Consider the following 19,088-nt stretch of genomic DNA (forward strand, 5'->3'; position numbering starts at 1 on the left):
AGGAAGCTATCTTCCACACTCTCCAGAAACCTCCAAGACTGCTTCCTCTGGGCTGTGTTGTGCTTCCAGGATATATCTGGGAAGTTGAAGTCCCCCATGAGAACAAGCGCTGATGATTTTGCAACTTCTGTCAGCTGCCTGTAGAACTCCTCATCAGTCTCCTCATCCTGGTTTGGCGGTCTATAGCAGACCCCCACCAGGATGCTTCCCTTGTTGGTTTTCCTGCCGATCCTAACCCAAAGGGACTCAACCTTGTTATTCCCAGCCTTAAGTTCCATGACATCAAAACTCTCTAATATAGAGAGCCACACCACCACCCCTTCTGTGCTGCCTGTCCCTTCTGAAGAGCCTATAGCCAGACATTGCAGCACTCCAGTCATGAGACTGGTCCCACCACGTCTCCGTGATGGCAACCAAGTCATAGCCTGCCTGCTACACGATGGCTTCCAGCTCCTCCTGTTTGTTACCCATGCTGCGTGCATTAGTGTAGATGCACTTCAGTTGGGCCATTGCCTTCTCTCCCAGCCTTGCCATTGTTCCCCCTGGAACAGCTCCAACAAGCCTTGTTTCAGCCCCATACCCCTTCCTACCTAGTTTAAAGCCCTCTCAATGAGCCCTGCCAGCTCCTGGCCCAGGATACATTTTCCCCTGAGAGATAGGGATCCATCTACGGCCATCAGTCTGGGTGTGTACCATCTTTCTGGAGAGGGCACTGTGCCTGGTGGAGACCATTGCAGCCTAGCTAACGGGAGGTTGTCATTACAGGAGGTGTTCGTATGGGTGGGGGGGAACGCTCTGCACTTCCTGCTTGCCCTGCCTGCGCGAACTGTTGTGCTAACTGCCGCGCCACTCCCTTCTGACACACCATGCCCTCTTTGCCCACCCTGGTCACCGCGCTCCTGGTCGCTCGCGCTCCCTAGGGGCAGCTTTTGAACAGCCGGTGAGGGGGCGCTGCTGGCTCCACCTACGTCTCGTCAGCCTCCCTCAAGAGAGCTTCCAGGTCCTGGTGGCTCCCTCAAGTAGGCTCGATGCCGGAAAAATTAGCCCTGCCTGGCCCGATCCCCTGCTCCGCTGCAGAACGCGTCTGCCCCGGAACTGATCACCTCGGCAAGTGGCCAGGCCATTTTCCCGACCATGAGAAACCAAGGCACCAAATCCTAAAGAATCCTAGAATGGTTTGGGATGGAAGAGATACTATAGAACATCCAATTCCAACCAGCTGCCCTGAACAGGGACACCACCCATTAGATACTTAAAATCATAAAATATGCTAGTTAGAGGGAACCCACAAGGCTCATCAAATCCAACTCCTGGGTGCCCAGAGAAACCCCCACACCCACAAAAAAAAAATAAATCAGACCATGCATCTGAGAGCACTGTACAAACACTTCTTGAACTCTGGCAGGCTTAGTGATGTGACCACTCCCCTGGGGAACCTGTTCCGGTATCCAGCCTGAACTTCCGCTGGCACAGCTTCAAGCCATTCCCTCGGGTCCTATTGCTGGTCACCAGAGAGCAGCGCCTGCCCCTCCACTCCCCTCACGAGGAAGCTAGAGGACACCACGAGGTCTCCCCTCACTTTCTTCATCTCCAGGCAGAACAATCCAAGTGACTTCAGCTGCTCCTCATATGTCTTCCCCTCTAGAAAATTTACCATCGTTGTTCCCTTAGTTAGTAGTTTTGCTTGACAAAACAGTAAGGGGATGCAGACGGCAATAGCTTTGGCTTCATTAAGGTTATCCAGTCTCCAGTCGATAAATGATGAGCCAGAGGTTGCCTCGCTCCAGGCAATCCCTCTCTCTACCTCGAGCCAGTGTCGCGTGAGACCAGTCCTGGCAGCTTATATATGGGTGCTGTTGAAGGCAGCGCCTTGCCCATGTCTATTTGTGCAGCCATGCATGGTTGCGTCTGTCTGTCTGTGTCTGCCTATCTCGGGGGTGCCCGAGGCTGGGTTCCAGCAGCAGGGCAGAAGAAATCTGTGGGCTGGGAACTATGGAGAGGCCTCTTCGAAGGGGTGGTGGCCTCCTCTAACCTGATGTAACAAAAGTCTCTTTTCCCCTTCCACAGCCATGGAGTCACAGGAGGAGAGAGCAGCTGCTGGGGAAAAGGCACGAATTGCTAAGCAATTGCTGGCAGAAGCATTTGAGAAGGAAGGACTTGATGAAGAATACTGGCTCCCCAAACTGTCAGAGATATTGGGTGTTAAGTCAAGAGATGCTTTGAAACATCTGCAATATGAAGACTACCTTAAACTGGCAGGTGAAGGACGGTATAACTGGGAGACCAAAGCACTCCAAAAGCTCCTGGGAATCACAGGCAATGAAACAGCTGTTGATGAGCTGCAGAAACCGCACTTGGAGAGGATGAAGCAGAGACAAGAAGCAGCCAAGTCAATCCTACGGGAGCTGGAAGAAATGCAGAAGAGCCGCAGCCACAGCAAGGAAATGATAAGACAGAAAGAGGAGGCCCTACAGCAAGCCATGGACATTCCCAAGGAGTACTGGGCACCTCCAGAGAAGGCATTGCTGGATGAGCTGGTGAGCATCCGGAAGCAACTGGAGCAGCAGGAGAAGTCCATGGGGAAGAGGGAGAACGTCTCTGACGAGGAGGTCCTGAGGCGGGCATCGGGAGGCCTGGCTCTGCAGGGGATTTACCAAACCAAGAGCCTGGAGGATGTGCTGACAAAGCGAGAGCAACTCATCAGGGTCCCTGATGGCTTCATGCTCACTGGTCCAGTGCAAGGGTCGCTGCTTGAGAGGAAGGAGTTCTCCTCCTCTGAAGAAGAAGCCACTTTCACCAAGTCCATGGAGCAGCTGGGGTTCAGCATCAATGCTTCTGTCAAAGCTGGGTTCTGGGGGTTCAGTGTTGAAACAGGTGTAGATTCCAGCAAGTCCTCACAGTCAGAGGACTCCCGTCGGTCACGCTCGGAGCAGGCGTACATTTGCACCACCAAGTACCAATACATCCCTCTGGCCTCCTACTACTTCCAAAAGGACCAGCTTCGCCTCTCAGACGCAGCCCTGCGAGAGCTGCAAGACATCGAACAGCTTCTGAGCATCACCCAGGAGGCAGACAGGTTCCACCTACTGAAGAGCAGGTGCGCCAGCTTCTTCAGCAGGTTTGGGTCCCACGTGAACCAGGGACCCCTCCACTTTGGGGGAATATTCTGGTGGAAAGCATCTGCCGAAGGTTTCAGGGCAGAGCAATGGGATGAGATGAAGCAACAAACATCTGAAGCACTGAACAGCTACGTCGGCGCTAGCTTCAGCGGCTTCGGTACCAAGTGGGGAGTGAAGGGGGATGCTTCAAACTCCAGCTCACAGGCATCATTTCAGGGAAGAGACAGAAGCAGCACCCACAGAGCAGTTCAGCTCTATGTGACCAAAACAGGGGGCCCAGCAGAGACGGATTCCCTTCCCGAGTGGAAATGCGGGCTTGTGGCCAATAACACAACCTGGTGTGTGATCGACCGGGGCTCTCAGCTGATCCCAGTGTGGGACATAATCCTGTCCAACCACAGCAGCGATTTTAAAGCCTCCCATCAAATGGGCAGTAGCCTCAGGGCTGTCTACGAAGCGCTAACAAATCAAAGCACCGGTGTGATCTTTGGAGAGGAACTGGTCAGTGCCGTAGAAGAGGCCAGAGCTTTCCTGGAGCAAGTAAAGACCTGGGAGGGGACAGTGGATGAAAAGAAACTGCTCATGTTGCTAGATTTTAAACAGGGTCTGAATAACAGAACAAAGAATCACAGTATCTGGATCAACATATGTCTGTCAGACAAAGCATTGCAGGAGTTCCTGGTGAACACTGTTTCTTTTTGCCAGAAGTCTTCTCCAGAAAACACCACCTACATCAAATCTCTGCTGCAGTGCCTGCTGGATCCTCACATCTATTCTGTCAGGGACTTCCCCAGGGCTTCCTTCATTATGCAATGGGTCTTCCACAAGGATCAGACACTTCCCCAAGCTCACAGTATTTCCAGTCTTGATGATCTCAATACGACACTGCTGCAAATGAAGGGATACATCATGGAAGTCACCTACGCACCGGCAACTTCTGTATCTGCCATTCATGAGGCAAAGATCAAAGCCACCTTCACTGTAAGCCAGTCTGTTTCTTCCTTGCTCCAGTCTCTGCAGCAAAGGGCACAGGAAGACATAGAACTCTTGGTGCTCTTAGTTACAACCAGCACGGGATACCAAGTAGAAAGCGGCACTTTTCAGTACCTCCTTGGGTGTCCAGAAATTAATTTCATGATACAGGAAATGCACATGGCACATAACGAGTATCAGAGCCTGAAGGAACAGGATGTCTGCAGAGCTCAGGCCTTCCTGCTGCTGACGGGGCTCACCATAACATCCGAAAACAAGAAGGTCACCCCTGAGCAGAAGCATGACCGCTTAGATTTCATGAAAGAAAAGATGAAAAACACATGGTCCACAGAGATGAAAGCTCTCCTCGAAAAGCACAATGCATTCAAAGACTGGGAGATGCTGGAAAGAGATTTGCAATCCTTCATCGATGGGCAAGTGGAGGACACATCTGGCAACCTGAACAAAGACAGTCTAATGAAAGACCTGGAAGATGCTTTTCAAGGCATGCAGCCTCCCAGTCAGTGCAAACCCAAATCAGACAGCAGCAAATCCAAAGCAAGTCAAGCTGCTGCAAACCCAGAGTTCGTCAACTTACTTAAGTGCCTCGGGCTGGAAAGGTACTATCCAAGAAAAATGGGCACAGAAGATTTCCACATAATACACCAGACATCTGTACACGACAGCCAGCCCAGCAAGGACAGCGAGCTACCATTTTACTTCCTGCAAAGGCTCCTGACCGTGGATTACAGGGTGAGGTACCTGACTTGCAAGGAGGCAAGTAAGCCAGAAGTTGTTCCCACACCAAACACCTCAGGGGAGGAGCACGAGCCCTCTGATTCCTTTGATGACTTTCTCAGTGACTTGGACAAAGGAGCCCCTGAATCTGCAAGCAGGGAGAGTCATGTGCACCCCATGGACCTCCAGATGGCAATTTTTCATTGTGCTGATGATTTCATGAGACAGTACCTTTCATCCAAGCTCGCTTTCTGCCAGTTTGCACTACCCCTCCTGGTACCAAACCCGGGCACTTCACAGATAGAGTTCCCTCTCTGGTCCCCCAGCCAAATCAAGAAGAGCTGGAAAGGGACGGTGAGATCGGGAGAGCAGATGAGGATTAGCAGTCACAAAAACAAACTCATTTATCAGGCAGAGATGCCCATCGTGTCCTTCCTCCGCATCGGCAGCTCTCCTTCCTCTTCCAAGTCTCAGCTCCTGAATGCCCTGCTGAGCAGGAAGAAACACGACACTTTTTTCCATCGCCATTGCGAAGGCAGCACCAAAGACTGCTTGCTGATGAAAGGTGTTGTGGAGATCTCCTGGTACCTTCCCCGTGGTAGCGACGACGACAGCTTTAACGGCCCTGTTGCTTTCTGTAACCTGCACGGAGATGCGAGAGATTACGAACCCCAGCTGCAGTTTTTACAGGAGATCTCTGCCGTGAACGTGGTTCTTGTTTCTGAGTTTGATCAAAGCAACAAGAAAAACAGGAAAATTTTACATGATCTGTGGCAGTCTCAGAGGCCTTTGGTTTGCCTTTTCACTGAGAAAGACAGCATTGCAGCTGGCCGATCTGGCCAAAACGTAAGAATAGGGATCAAGAACAGAAATGAAGCAGAATTAGTGGGTGAGCTGACAAAAACCATCCGAGACCTAGTGGAAGGGTCGAGCACGCTTGTTAGCCTCAATGCATGCCTGAGCACAGCTCGCGAGCACGGCTTCCTAGTCGATGAAGATGCAGAAGCATGCGTGGCAGCCAAAGAAATGGCAATCAAACTGGTGAATCTGTTAAAGAAAGAGAAGTTGTCTGAGATCAAATCACAGCTACTGCCTCTTCAGGGAAAACTGTGGTACCTGTGGTGTAAAAAGGACAAAGAACTCACTCGCTTGCAGGAAAAGAGGAACAAGAGCATAGAGCATCATCGGAGCCAAATTGAATTGGAGAAGTCTGCAATACGAAGAAAGCAACTAGGTAAAGCGTTTCCCCTCAATCAGCTGATGAAAACAGTCCTTGGCTTTCTCCAGTCACAGCCAGACAATACCAAGAAATTCTTTCTGCAGTGGATGAAGATCTTCATGGACGACATCTCCTCTGATCACCTTGATGAGCTGAAGAGAGAGTATCATCGCTTATGGTCTCAAATCCTGGCATTAAAGAAAAACAATGAAAACAACAACCTGAAAACTCAATTGATGAAGAAATTAGATGCCCTTTCTGATGAAATCAATGATTCGTCCATTGGCCTTGAGCATATTTTGAGAGAGGTGGGGCAGATTTATGAGGCACTGGAATCAACAACCTCCAAAGAAAAATGGTATGTCAAACTACCTGAAATTGCTGCCAATCTGATGGTTTTAGGGTATCCCATTGAGCTGATGGATGGTGATGCTTCTTACGTACCACTGCAATGGATTGGAGCCGTCTTTGACAGGTTAATTGAGAAGCTAGGGGACAAGCGAGTATTTGTGCTTTCCGTGCTTGGCATCCAGAGCACAGGGAAGTCAACCCTGCTGAATGCCATGTTTGGTCTCCAGTTTAACGTCAGCGCAGGGAGGTGCACCCGGGGAGCGTTTATGCAGCTCATTAAAGTGGACGAGAAGCTCCAAGAGGATTTGAACTTTGATTACATGCTTGTTGTTGACACAGAAGGACTTCGTGCCATAGAGATGGCCAATAAGCAGTCACTTAACCATGACAATGAGCTGGCCACCTTTGTCATTGGCATCGGCAACATGACTCTGATCAACATCTTTGGAGAAAATCCTTCGGAAATGCAAGACGTCCTTCAGATTGCTGTGCAGGCTTTCCTGAGGATGAAGCAAGTTAATATTTCCCCAGGCTGCCTCTTTGTGCACCAAAACGTGGGCGAAATAACCGCAAAGGAACAGAACATGGAAGGACAAAGACGTCTGCAGGAAAAGCTGGATGAAATGACCGTGATTGCGGCCCAGCAGGAATTCTGTGACATCACCTGCTTCAGCGACGTCATCCGCTTTGACGTGAACACCCACATTCATTACTTTGCTCACCTGTGGGAAGGAAACCCACCGATGGCACCGCCCAACCCCACCTACAGCCAGAACGTCCAGGAATTAAAGAGCAAAATTCTCCAAGCTGCCAAGAAGGAATCGCACAGCAGTGTTTTGAGGCTCTCCAGCTTGAAAGTTCGTATTAGTGACCTGTGGAATGCCCTGCTGAATGAAAACTTTGTTTTCAGCTTCAAGAATTCAGTGGAGATTGCTGCCTACAAGAAACTGGAAACTGCATTTAGTCAGTGGACCTGGCAGCTGAGAAGTCACATCTTAGACTTGCAAATGAAACTGGAAAACAAGGTGCGGAACAGGGAGTTGGGTAAGGTCACCACAGAACACCTTGAAAAAGTGGTGCAAGAGAGAAGTGATGCCATCACCAAGAACATGGAAACGTTCTTCAGTGAAGACAAAGACCGTGAAATACTGATCCAGTGGAAATGCAGCACAGAACTGAAGCTGAAAGAACTGAGAGAGTCCCTTCTTGTTGAAACGCAAAGGAAGTGTGAGAAACTTATAGAAGTAAAGAAGAGCCAGAGTAAACTGGATGAGAGGAAGTCTGAATACGAAACTGAGCTCCTGAGAAAGAGCAGAGAGTTGGCCCTGTCTCTAAAAGGCCAGAAATTAGGTGAAAGTGAACTGAGAATCTGGTTCAATTCTATCTGGAAGCAGTGGGTTGCTGAAGTGTCCTCTGCTACTCTCCCTCTGGAACAGGTGGACATCGATGTGGATATAGAAAACGTCCTTCTAGATCACTTTAGGGAGCCTAAGGTAGATAAACGAATCAGAAAGTTTTCCCAAATGACTGTCTTTTGTGTTGACATAGAGAAACACGTGTCTAAGAAGAAAAGTTACGTCATCTTTTCTAAGAGTTTGGACGATGCAGATGAGAACAGCATGCAACGCATTACAGAGAGCATCATAATGCGTGTGAAGGCAAACATTGAGAAGAAGGAAAAGGACAAAATGGATTACAGTCGAACTTTTATTCATGAAATACTAAATGAAGTGGAGAAAGGTATGAAGTCTGTCCCTACCACTGCAAATTACAGTTTCAATAAAGATTACAAAATAGATTTATTACTGTACCTGTGCAGAATGGCAGCAGAAAGGTTTAAAGACATGCATGCAGCATTCAGGAAAGCAAACGATCCAGTCGTCTACCTGGAGAGCAAGAGAGAAGACTTCTTCAAATGTTTCCAGATTTCCTGCCAAGGAGCCTCTTGCATCACAACATTTGCTGATTTCCTGTGCAGCAAGATTGCCCCAGCTCTTCGACACGCTGTCTATGAGAAGACAGCTCTTGACATAGCTCGAGACGTGAAGGATAAAATACCAGATTTCAGAGGCAATAGATCCACTCTGGAAAATTACATGCTGAAATACCTAGCAGAAGAAGAAAAAATTGAAAATTTCAAGCATTACCTTAATGCCCCAGGAGACTTTTTAAATAATTACATTAAGACAAAAGTTGAGACATACTGTTTAGATAAGAACAGAAGGCTAGAGATGTTTTTAAGAGACTCCCTCTCTCGTTACTCTGAAAACATTCAGTCAGCTGTTTTTGCATCAACCATGGTTGTCAAAGACAGAAAAGACAGAAAGGATAAAATCTCTCTTTGGCTGGATGAATTCTGCAGAGCACTTGGAGATGCGCTAAGCTTGCCCAGGAGCGACCTGAAGGGCATTGAACATCAGGAGATAACAGACATAGAGTTCCTGAATAATGCAATGACAGAAGCACTATCTCCTGTTATTGATGATCTCAGGAAAGAGTTTGAAGAAGCTCGTATGAGCTCCTTTGAAAGGCAGCCTCACACAATACTGGCTGAGCAGTTTGCAGGGTGCCCGGAGCAGTGTCCATTTTGTGGGGCTGTTTGCACTAACACTATGCCAAAGCATGACGGAGACCACCGGGTTGTCTTCCATCGTCCACAATTTTTAAGAGGACGCATATGGTATGAAATGATAGGATCTAAAAGACATAAAACAGACAACCTAGTCATTGATATTTGTTCTAGCCTTGTTTCAAGTGACTGCCTATTTCTGGTTGGTGAAGACACATGGATCCCCTACAAGAAATACCGGGATGCAGGACCTCCCTTTTCCACTTGGAGCATTCCTCCTGACCCATCCATGCAAGCATACTGGAAATGGTTTGTGTCTTCTTTCAGGACACAGCTAGAACATCACTACAATGGGAAATTTCATGGCAGAGGAAAAATCCCTGCTTCGTGGCTAACAGTTACAAAGCAGAATGCACTCGCTGAACTGGAGAAATATTAGGCTAAGATGGTATGAAGGAAAAACTGCAAGTGCTTTGCATTTTAGAAGAACGTAAGGAGTGCTTCTTATGCCGCTGCTCAGCAATTCCCTTGCTGTGTGATAAAGTCAAAGTCCTCTTCCTTTCTTGCCATAAATATTTACATCAGCTTTGTCTTAAAGCAAACTAGAAAAATATTCCTGCAGGAAGCAGTCATACCGCCAAGATCAAGACCAAGTGTCAGATGAAGAGCGAAGGCAGCATTAGAAAGGACCAGTTTTATCAGCTGCTATGGGAAAAGAAATGACACTGGCAAAAGAACAATTTCCCTGCAGCAATACTTGTCACACTTGCAGAAAGGACAGAGGGGTCTGTGAGCAGGTGAACATTTGTGGGGAACTTGGCTGTTTTGGTTTTTGGGATTCTTATTTGCATTCATAAACTCAGTACTAAGGTTCTGTTCTTTTTCTGATGCCATTAAAGCAATTAACGCAGCAGCCTATGCGGATTTAGACAGTGATTTTTAACTGTGTGGTTATTAGGTATATGTCCTAGGTTAAGATGTGCCCCCACTTCCATGAGCCATTCCTATTCATGAGCCTGGGCCTGGCAAAGTTCCCTCCAGCTCCTAGCCACCCCAACTGCTTTTGCCCAGCACTTCTGTGTTGGGTAAAAGCCCTTTATAACCAATGTGGAGAATTAGACACTTTTGCAGCTTCCTCAGCAGCTGTCAGCAGTGCGTGAGCTTAGCGTTTGTGCTGTCAAGACAGGCAGGTGGCAACTGAACAAAAAGGGTCTGGAGAACATGGAAGTGGCTCTGCCTGCACCAGTGCAGTGGGAGGGGGTGTTTACTGTGCACTTTTCCTGCAATCCTGCTGCAAACCCAATGACCAGAGTCTCCTGAAGAGCTGTCAAGAGTGGTGATTCATTATAATGCTTTGTAGTCTTTGCTAATAAACCGTTTGAGTTGGACTGGACTGGTCTCTGCATGCTTCATTTCAAGGTGAGCCACAATTATCCTAGAATCATAAAATCAGAATGGTTTGGGTTGGAAAGGACTTCGAAGATCATCTAGTTCCAATCCCCCTGCTATGGGCAGGGCCACCTCCCACTAGATCAAGGTTGCTCAAAGCCCCATCCAGCCTGGCCTTGAACACCTCCAGGAATGGGGCATCCACAGCATCTCTAGGAAACCTGTGCCAGTGCCTCACTGCTGTCATATTAAGGATATTCTTCCTTGTTTCTAATCTAAATCTCCCCTCTTTTAGTTTAAAGCCATTACCCCTTGTCCTATTGCTCCACATCCTGATAAAGAGTCCCACCACAGCTTTCCTGTAGAATCCTAGAATCATGAAGGTTGGAAAAGCCCTCCAAGATCATCTGGTCCAATCATCACCCGATCACCAATGTCACCCACCAAACCATGTCCCCAAGCACCACGTCCAACCTCTCCTTGAACACCCCCAGGGATGGTGATACCACTGCCTCCCTGGGAAACCCATCCCAATGCCTGGCTGCTCTTTCTGAGCAGAAATGTCTCCTCATTTCCAGCCTGAACCTCCCCTGGCACAACCTGGGCCTGTTCCCTTCTTATCAATGGGTGTCACATTTGCAAGTCTCCAGACATCTGCAACATCTCCAGTTGACTAGGCCTGCTGATACATGATGGGAACTGGCTCAGCAATCACATCTGCTAGTTCCCTCAGCACCCTCAGGTGAATCCCATCTGGCCCCATGGACTTGTGACAGTCCAGGTGGAGCAGTAGGTCTCTTACTGTTTCCAGCTGAACTGTGGGGGGGTTATTCTGCTCCCCGTCCCAGAGTTCCAGGTCGGGAGCCTGAGACCCTGAGGATGAGACCTGAGGATAACTGGTCTGACTGCTGAAGACAGATGTAAAGAAGGCATTGAGAATCTTAGCCTTTTCCTTATCCTCCGTAGTCATGTTCCAGTAAAAGATGGAGACTCTCCTTGGTCCTGCTCTTACTGTTAGTATAGTTGTGAATATGTTTTTTATTGTCTTTCACCACAGCTGCCAGATTGAGTTCATGCTGGCCTTTAGCCTTTCAGATTTTCTCTCTGCATATGCTAGCAAACTCCTTGTACTCTCCCTGAGTTCCCTGTTCCTTCTACCACAGGAGGCTAACGCTTTTTCCCAAATAAGACTCAGCAAACATTCCCTGTTCAGCCATGTCAGTCTTCCTCCACAACAGCTCTTCTTAAGGCCCATGGGGACAGCCTGCTCCTGCAAGTTGAAGTCCCCTACGAGAGCAAGCACTGACGATTGCATGACTTCTGCCAGCTACTTGTAGAATGCCTCTTAGAATCATGGAATCATAGAATGGCATGGGTTGGAAGGGAGCTTAAAGACCATCTAGTTGCAACCCCCCTGCCATAGGCAGGGATGCCACCCACTAGATCAGGTTTGCCAGGGCCTCATCCAGACTGACCCTGAACACCTCCAGGGATGGGGCATCCACAGCCTCTCTGGGCAACCTGTGCCAGTGTTTCTCCACCCTCTGCGTGAAGAATTTCTTCCTAACATCCAATCTAAATCTTCCCTCTTTCAGTTTAAAACCATCCCCCATTGTCCTATCATTATCTACCCAAGTAAAATGTCCCTCTTCATCCTTTTTATAAGAACTCTTGAAGTATTGAAAGGCTGCGATGAGGTCCCCCCAGAGCATTCGCTTCACCAGGCTGAACATCCCCAGCTCTCTCAGCCTTTCTTCCTAGGAGAGGTGCTCCAGCCCTCTGATCATCTTTGTGACCCACTCTAATAGCCCCATATCTTTCTTGTGCTGGGGGCCCAGGACCTGGACGCAGCACTCCAAGGGGGGCCTCACAAGGGCAGAATAGAGGGGGACAAACACCTCCCTCCACCAGCCACGCCTCTGCTGGGGCAGCCCAGGATGCAGTTGGCCTTCTGGGTTGCAAGTACACACTGATGGCTCACGTCGAGCTTCTCATCCACCAAAACCCCCAAATCCTTCTGTGCAGGGCTGCTCTCAATGAGTTCTTCTCCCAGCCTGTACTCATGTCTGGGATTGCCCCGTCCCAGGTGCAGCACCCTGCACTTGGACTTGTTGAACCTCATTCGGTTCACGGGGGAACACTTCTCAAACTTATCCAGGTCTCTTTGGATAGCATCCCTTCCTTCTGTCGCTCCCCTTCTCTGGTCATCCCTTCTCCAAACTGTCAACTGACCAAGGCCTTCTCTGAGGTGTACACTCACCAGGATCAAAACTAACAGTTGGCCTCTGCCTGTCATTATTTATAAATCTTAGGTTTCCAAATAATTATGAATATCAAGAATAAGATGCATGCTTCTACAAGAATAAAAACAACCTTGCGGGCACTCCAATCCTGTATAAGCCAGTCCTTTCTCCCAGTCACAAGTCACATTCAGTAGTTACCTCTGAAAATAAAAAGTTGATTTACAATTATAGTTTACAATTATACAAGTTTAGTCTCTAAAACCAGTTTTGACAGGTGTTTCTTTAATGTCCGATTCATTTGTTCTACTTTCCCAGAGGAGGAAGGATGCCATGGGGTATGAAACTACCATTTTATTCCTGAAGTTCTCATTAATCCTTGTAAAATATATGGAGGAAAATGACTCCCTTGATCTGAGTTTATATTTTCAACAATCCCATATCTAGGGATTATTTGTTCTGGAATTACCTTTGTCACCTGAATATTAGCTGTCACTGATATTGAAGGAAAAGCTTCTACCCATCCTGACAAACGGTCAGTTAAGCTAGCAACTTAAATCGGCCTACTTTACGTTATTCAGTAAAAGCTACCTGGAAGCTCTGAAAAGGTCAAAGTCCTGGCTCCCATCCACCCAGAGGCTGTTTCCACACAGCCTTCTTATTCACCCATTGGCGTGTTATGCAACTATTATACACCTGCTTAGCTTTATTTCAGGTACAAGAAACAGATTCATTTCTACTCCTATTTGCAAGGACAATTCTTCAGCCTTTTCATCTGCAATTCTGTTTCCCCATTCGATTAGGGAGTTTCCCTTTGATGTCCTCTCACATGCACCATAGCAATCTCTTTTTCAGATTTTCCAAAATCCGTCTAATTGATTCTTCATGGACCAATTCTTTTCCCTTACTGTTTACTAAACCCCTTTCTTCCCAAATGATTTCCAAATGTATTTACCACCCCATATGTATATCAACAATCTGTATATATAGTTCCCTGTTTCCCTTGTAACAACTTAAATGCTTGATTTAATGCATATAATTCACAAGTTTGAGCTGGCCGATTAATAGGCAGTCTTCCCACTTCCTCAGCTTTCCCATCTATTCCTTTAACAATGGCATAACCATTGCATAGCCTTCCTTGTATCATCCTAGAAGATCCATCTGTGAACAATATTTCCCCTTCATCCAAGGGTACATCTTGTAAATCGAATCTGATCTTTGTTTGCTCATTTCTTAGACTTAAGCAGTTATGTTCCACATCCATTGGATCTACACTTCCCTCTGACAAGAAGGAGGCAGGATTCAAAACAGATTCAGGAGTTACAGTTAAATCATCCTTTTCAGTCAGGACAGCTTCATATTTCATTATTTTAGAGTCTATCAGCCACCTTCCTGCTTTCTGAGTAAGGATGGTCTTCACTTGGTGAGGCGTAACAACACTCCATTGCCCCCCAGTGGTTAATTCTTTCCTGCTGTCTTCTACCAGTAAGGCAGTTGTTGCCACTGCCTGAATACACTCGCCATTCCCAGTATACAGCATCTAATAATGTAGACAGATATGCTACCGGTTTTCTTTTCTCATCCCATTCTTGGGTTAAGACCCCCAAAGCAGCACCCTCACTTGCAGTTATGAAAGGATGAAATGATTTCTTTAGGGCAGGAAGAGCTAAGACTGGTGCTGTAATCAGATCTTGTTTTAACTGTTCCTCTATTTCTTTTTCTTCTTCTGTCCAATTCAATGCATTGAGGTTTTCCTCCAATAATTTGAGATATAACTTCTTTGTTGTCTGCGCATATGCCTCTATCCAAAATCTGCTATATCCAATTAAACCAAAAACTTTTCTTAATTCTTTCTTTGTTCTAGGTAGATGAAGTTGCACAATTCCCTGAATCCTTTCAGGGTTTATTCTCCGTCTGCCCTCAGAGACTAGCTTTTCCAAATATCTGACTTCTTTTTCCACATATTGTAATTTAACCTTAGATATATTTGGCCAATGTTCTCTTATAAAAACTCAAGAGTTCGTTTGTGGCTTCTTTTACCTTTGATTTTTCTACCCCTAGATATCAACAAATCATCTACGTATTGTAACAATGTCACCCCTTCTGGGATCTGAAATATTTCTAAAATCTTTTCCAATAGTCGGTCAAACAATCTGGGGGATTCAGCGAATCCTTGAGGCAAAACTGTGCAACAAACAACAAAGTATTGTTGTTCACGGCCTGTTTCTAGGTCTTCCCATTCAAATGCAAAAATATCCTGACTTTCAGGATCCAATGGGCAAGCCCAAAAAGCATCCTTGAAATATGTAACAGTGAACCATTCGTGCTCATAAGGAATTTGACCCATCAGGGTGTAAGGGTTAGGAACCACAGGGTGGCGTTTTCATACTATCTCTTCAACCTTTCTGAGGTCTTGCACCAATCAGTACAAATCGTCTGGCTTTCATACTGGTAAAACTGGAGTGTTATAAGGTGACATACAAGGCTCCAAAAGCCCATCCCTAATTAAAGTTTGCGATACAAGATTCAGGCCCATTTTTCCTTAAAAGGCATAGGCTACCGCCATTGTTTCACTATTCCACTCCCTTCTTGAACAGTTGTTTTAAAGGAGCTATATTAAGTTCCCCACAATTTTCTTCCCTTACCCTCTTCTAGTTAGATTCCAGGGGCAGAAGCTGATTGGTTCAGCCCAGCAATGATCAGACAACAGCTATATATACATATGTATATAAAGCAAGTGAGCTGTTTGGGGATGAAGCTGGTGAGGGGCCTGGAGAACAAGTCCTACAAGGAGCGGCTGAGGGAGCTGGGCTTTTTCAGCCTGGAGAAAAGGAGGCTCAGGGGTGACCTTATCGCTCTCTACAGGTACCTCAAAGGAGGCTGTAGCGAGGTGGGGGTTGGTCTGTTCTCCCATGTGCCTGGTGACAGAACGAGGGGGAATGGGCTTAAGTTTAGCCAGGGGAGTTTTAGGTTGGATGTTAGGAAAAACTTCTTTACCGAAAGGGTTGTTAGACACTGGAACAGGCTGCCCAGGGAAGTGGTGGAGTCACCATCCCTGGAAGTCTTTAAAAGACGTTTAGATGTAGAGCTTAGGGATATGGTTTAGTGGGGACTGTTAGCGTTAGGTCAGAGGTTGGACTCGATGATCTAAATGTCTCTTCCAACCTAGAAATTCTGTGATTCTGTGTGCATACATGAAAAATGTGCAATAGGTGACCGACAACGAGCCCAGGAAGCTCAATCCTTGGGACTGGAGGCTTGGTGTCTCCCCAGCTCTGGATAACCAACCATTCCAGGAGTCACTCCAGGTCTCGCAGATTGACACTCAGGACACGTATTGGCCACAAAAGTGGCTACCCATTGCTTTCCCAATGGGGCTCCAACCAGACAGGTGGAAAAAGGTTCTGAGGTATAGCAAGACCAGGCACGTTATATCTTGGCTTGGGGCTTTAGCCCGGGTTACCATATGTTCTGTTGAGGGAATGCGATGACCCAGGCCAACCTGAAAAACAGCCAGGGGGGATCAGGGGTGAAAGACAGCAACTGGGAGAGAAACTGGAGTGATAAACACCCTTACAGACACTAAGGTCAGTGAAGAAGGAGGGGGAGGAAGTGTTCCAGGTGTCAGAGCTGAAGTTCCCCTGTGGCCTGTGGTGAGGACCATGGTGAAGCAGGCTGTCCCCCTGCAGCCCATGGAGTACCACGGTGCAGCAGGGTTCCATGCTGCAGCCCGTGGAGGAGACCACGGTGGAGCAGATGGCCCTGCACCGACGGAGGCTGCCGCCTGTGGAAGACCCCTGCCGGAGCAGATTCCAGGCCGGACCTGTAGCCCATGGAGAGGAGCCCACGCAGGAGCAGGTGACCTGGCAGGAGCTGCTGCCCGTGAGGGACCCAGGTTGGAGCAGTTTGCTACTGAGGGAAGGACCCCGTGGTACGGACCCATACCTGGAGCAGTTCTTGAAGAGCTGCTGCCTGTGAGAAGCCCACACAGGATCAGTTCAGGAACGACGGCATCCTGTGGGAGGGACCCCGCGTGGAGCAGGGACAGAGAGTGACCGAGAAGGAGCGGCGCAGACGAAGTGCCACAGAGCGACCACAACTCCCATTCCCCCATTCCCCTGTGTGAGATATGTTCATCTGATTTGTGTCAGTATGGAACAGTGCTGGGGCCGCGAGGTATGATGAATGTGACCTTCTGTCTTACATACCCTTGTATAACTGCAAGTCTAAGAAAAACAGAATGGTTAATGTATATAGTTCTTGTACCTTGCAAAAGAATATTTTAACAATTCGTGTCAATAGAGAGCAGTTCTGTCTGTCTCTGGGTCCTGCACTGGCAATTTAATTCTTCCACAGATGTGGTTTCTTCCCTTTCCTCCCAGTGTCCCAGTCTCCCCCTCATTATAGTCAATTTATCAAATCTTCAGAAATATTCCTCAAATCCATGAGCCTATTTGCTTTTGTTATTCCGAACTCTTATTCCTAACAGTTACAGCCTTTTTGCCTTCTTTGTGGTTGATTTAGCACTGCTATAGATGTGACTGGAGTGTCCCTGTGAATGGCCTGTGAGGAATGTTTTAACAACATGTGAAGTGTCAATAGAGAGCTATTTGTATTTGTATGTTCTTTCTTTGAAGTCTCTGATGTCTGGGGGTTTCAGAACAACTGCTAACAACTGGTGGCTGTTATGGCTTCTGAATGGGACGCTATGCAAGCCCCTGATATCTGGCCAGGTGGCCAGGAGATTAAGGAGAAGAAAGAAGCTGAAGGACGGCTAGAAGACAAAACTTGCACGGAACGCTGTGTAAGCTTTTGACATGCTGCCAAGGAGTACAAAGGGGAAGGACAAGAAAAAAACTTGGAGAGGAAGACTACGAGTCTTCAGCATGAAAGACCCCCAGAGACACCCAGGGGGACCACCGGAGACTGATATGCATGCTCCAGTAGGAGAGTTTGGATCCCGGAAGCTAATTATAATAACCTGTTTTTTTTTTAGAAGTAGTAATGAATATGTATCAGCCTAGGAGCATAAAAATCAGCTACTTGATGTAACTGGTGTGCGTCTGGGTAGGGCGGAGACTCCCTACGCACCCAGCGCTGTTTGCTTACCTCTATTCTTTTAGTAAATTGTAAACTTTGATTATAATCCTATTTTGGGACTGAGCAATTTATAACACCTGCATGTCATGGGGGAAGGAGGTAGAGGAGGTTGGATGGGGAGAAGGCATTTTTGGTTTCTTTCCTTTGTTTCTCACTTCTCTAGCCTGTTCTTTTGCCTGTAATAGGCAAAAAAAAAAAAAAAAAAAAAAAAAATTATCTCCCTACTCTGAATCTGTTTTGCCCATCACATTAATTGTTGAGCAATCTCCTCATCCTTATCTCAAGCCTTGAGCCCTTTGTATCCTATTTTCTCCCCTTTTTCCTTTGAGGAGGAGGAATGAGAGTGGCTGAGGTGGAGCTCGGCTGCCCATTCGAGTAAAACCACCACACATAACTACCTCGGTAGCAACTAGAATGTGAGCCTCCTCCGCTATTTTTCCTACCCGGACTGCTTGCATTTGTAACTTGAGTTTCATGAGTTTCCCCGTGACCGGTTGCTCCCCTAGACCCCGCACTGGGCTTAAAGTTCCGTTATGTTTTCCTGGGTTAACATGTATAATACTCACCTCCGCCCCAGCGTCCACTAACGCCCTAATGAGTTGCTTGTCTATTTGGGTCCACCATGTAGTACAAAGGATAAACAGCTGTGGGTGCTGTCCAGTTACATAATTGTCCATAAGTTCTGGGGTGATTAGCGTCCCAGTGGGGGTCTGTCAGGGGAACACAAAGAATTTATTAATGAGTTAGCTTGTTAACATACCGAGCCCAGGGTGATGACAAGGGTACTGATGTGCACAATGCTTTTCCCAGTCATGGGTGTCATAGATACTTAGCCAGGTCGTGGTCGGCATCCTGTTGGTGCGGTAGGCATCAATGTCTTGCAGGTTTCCCTGCGGAGGTAACATTAACTTCGGTTGATGTTCCTGCCCCCCCCCTCCCCGACACAGAGCGACTTGCTCTGTTTATAGGTTGTGCCCCTGCATAACCAAGGTAAACGACCTGATGTGATCTTCTTGGACTTTAGCAAAGCTTTGGACACAGTTTCCCATGTGATCCTACTGGACAAAATGTCCAACATAGAGCTAAAAATAAATAAATAAATCATACGATGGGTGAGCAATTGGCTGATGAGCAGGGCTCAAAGGGTTGTGGTAAATGGGGCCACTTCTGGCTGGCAGATGGTCGCTAGTGGGGTCCCCCAAGGCTCCACTTTAGGGAGTCAGTCCTCTTCAATCTTTTTATAAACAATTTGGATGTAGGATTAGAAGGTGTTTGGAGCAAATTTGCCGACGACACCGAACTTGGAGGAGTTGTTTACTCGGATGAGGTTGGAGAGGCCTTGCAGAGAGATCCGGACAGACTGGAGAGCTGGGCGATCACCAACCACATGA

At 47.4% G+C, this 19,088-nt stretch overlaps 1 pseudogene across 1 annotated transcript; it reads left to right on the plus strand.

The window, feature by feature from the left end:
* Nucleotides 1-2,031: 2,031 nt before the first annotated feature.
* LOC311434124 (interferon-induced very large GTPase 1 pseudogene) lies at nucleotides 2,032-10,356 on the plus strand (annotated as a pseudogene). The gene has a single exon. The product of its transcript is annotated as an interferon-induced very large GTPase 1 pseudogene (transcript).
* The last annotated feature ends 8,732 nt before the right edge of the window (nucleotides 10,357-19,088 follow it).

Source organism: Aythya ferina (genome assembly GCF_964211825.1).
Source record: "Aythya ferina genome assembly, chromosome: 3".
Classification (NCBI taxonomy): Eukaryota; Metazoa; Chordata; class Aves; order Anseriformes; family Anatidae; genus Aythya; species Aythya ferina.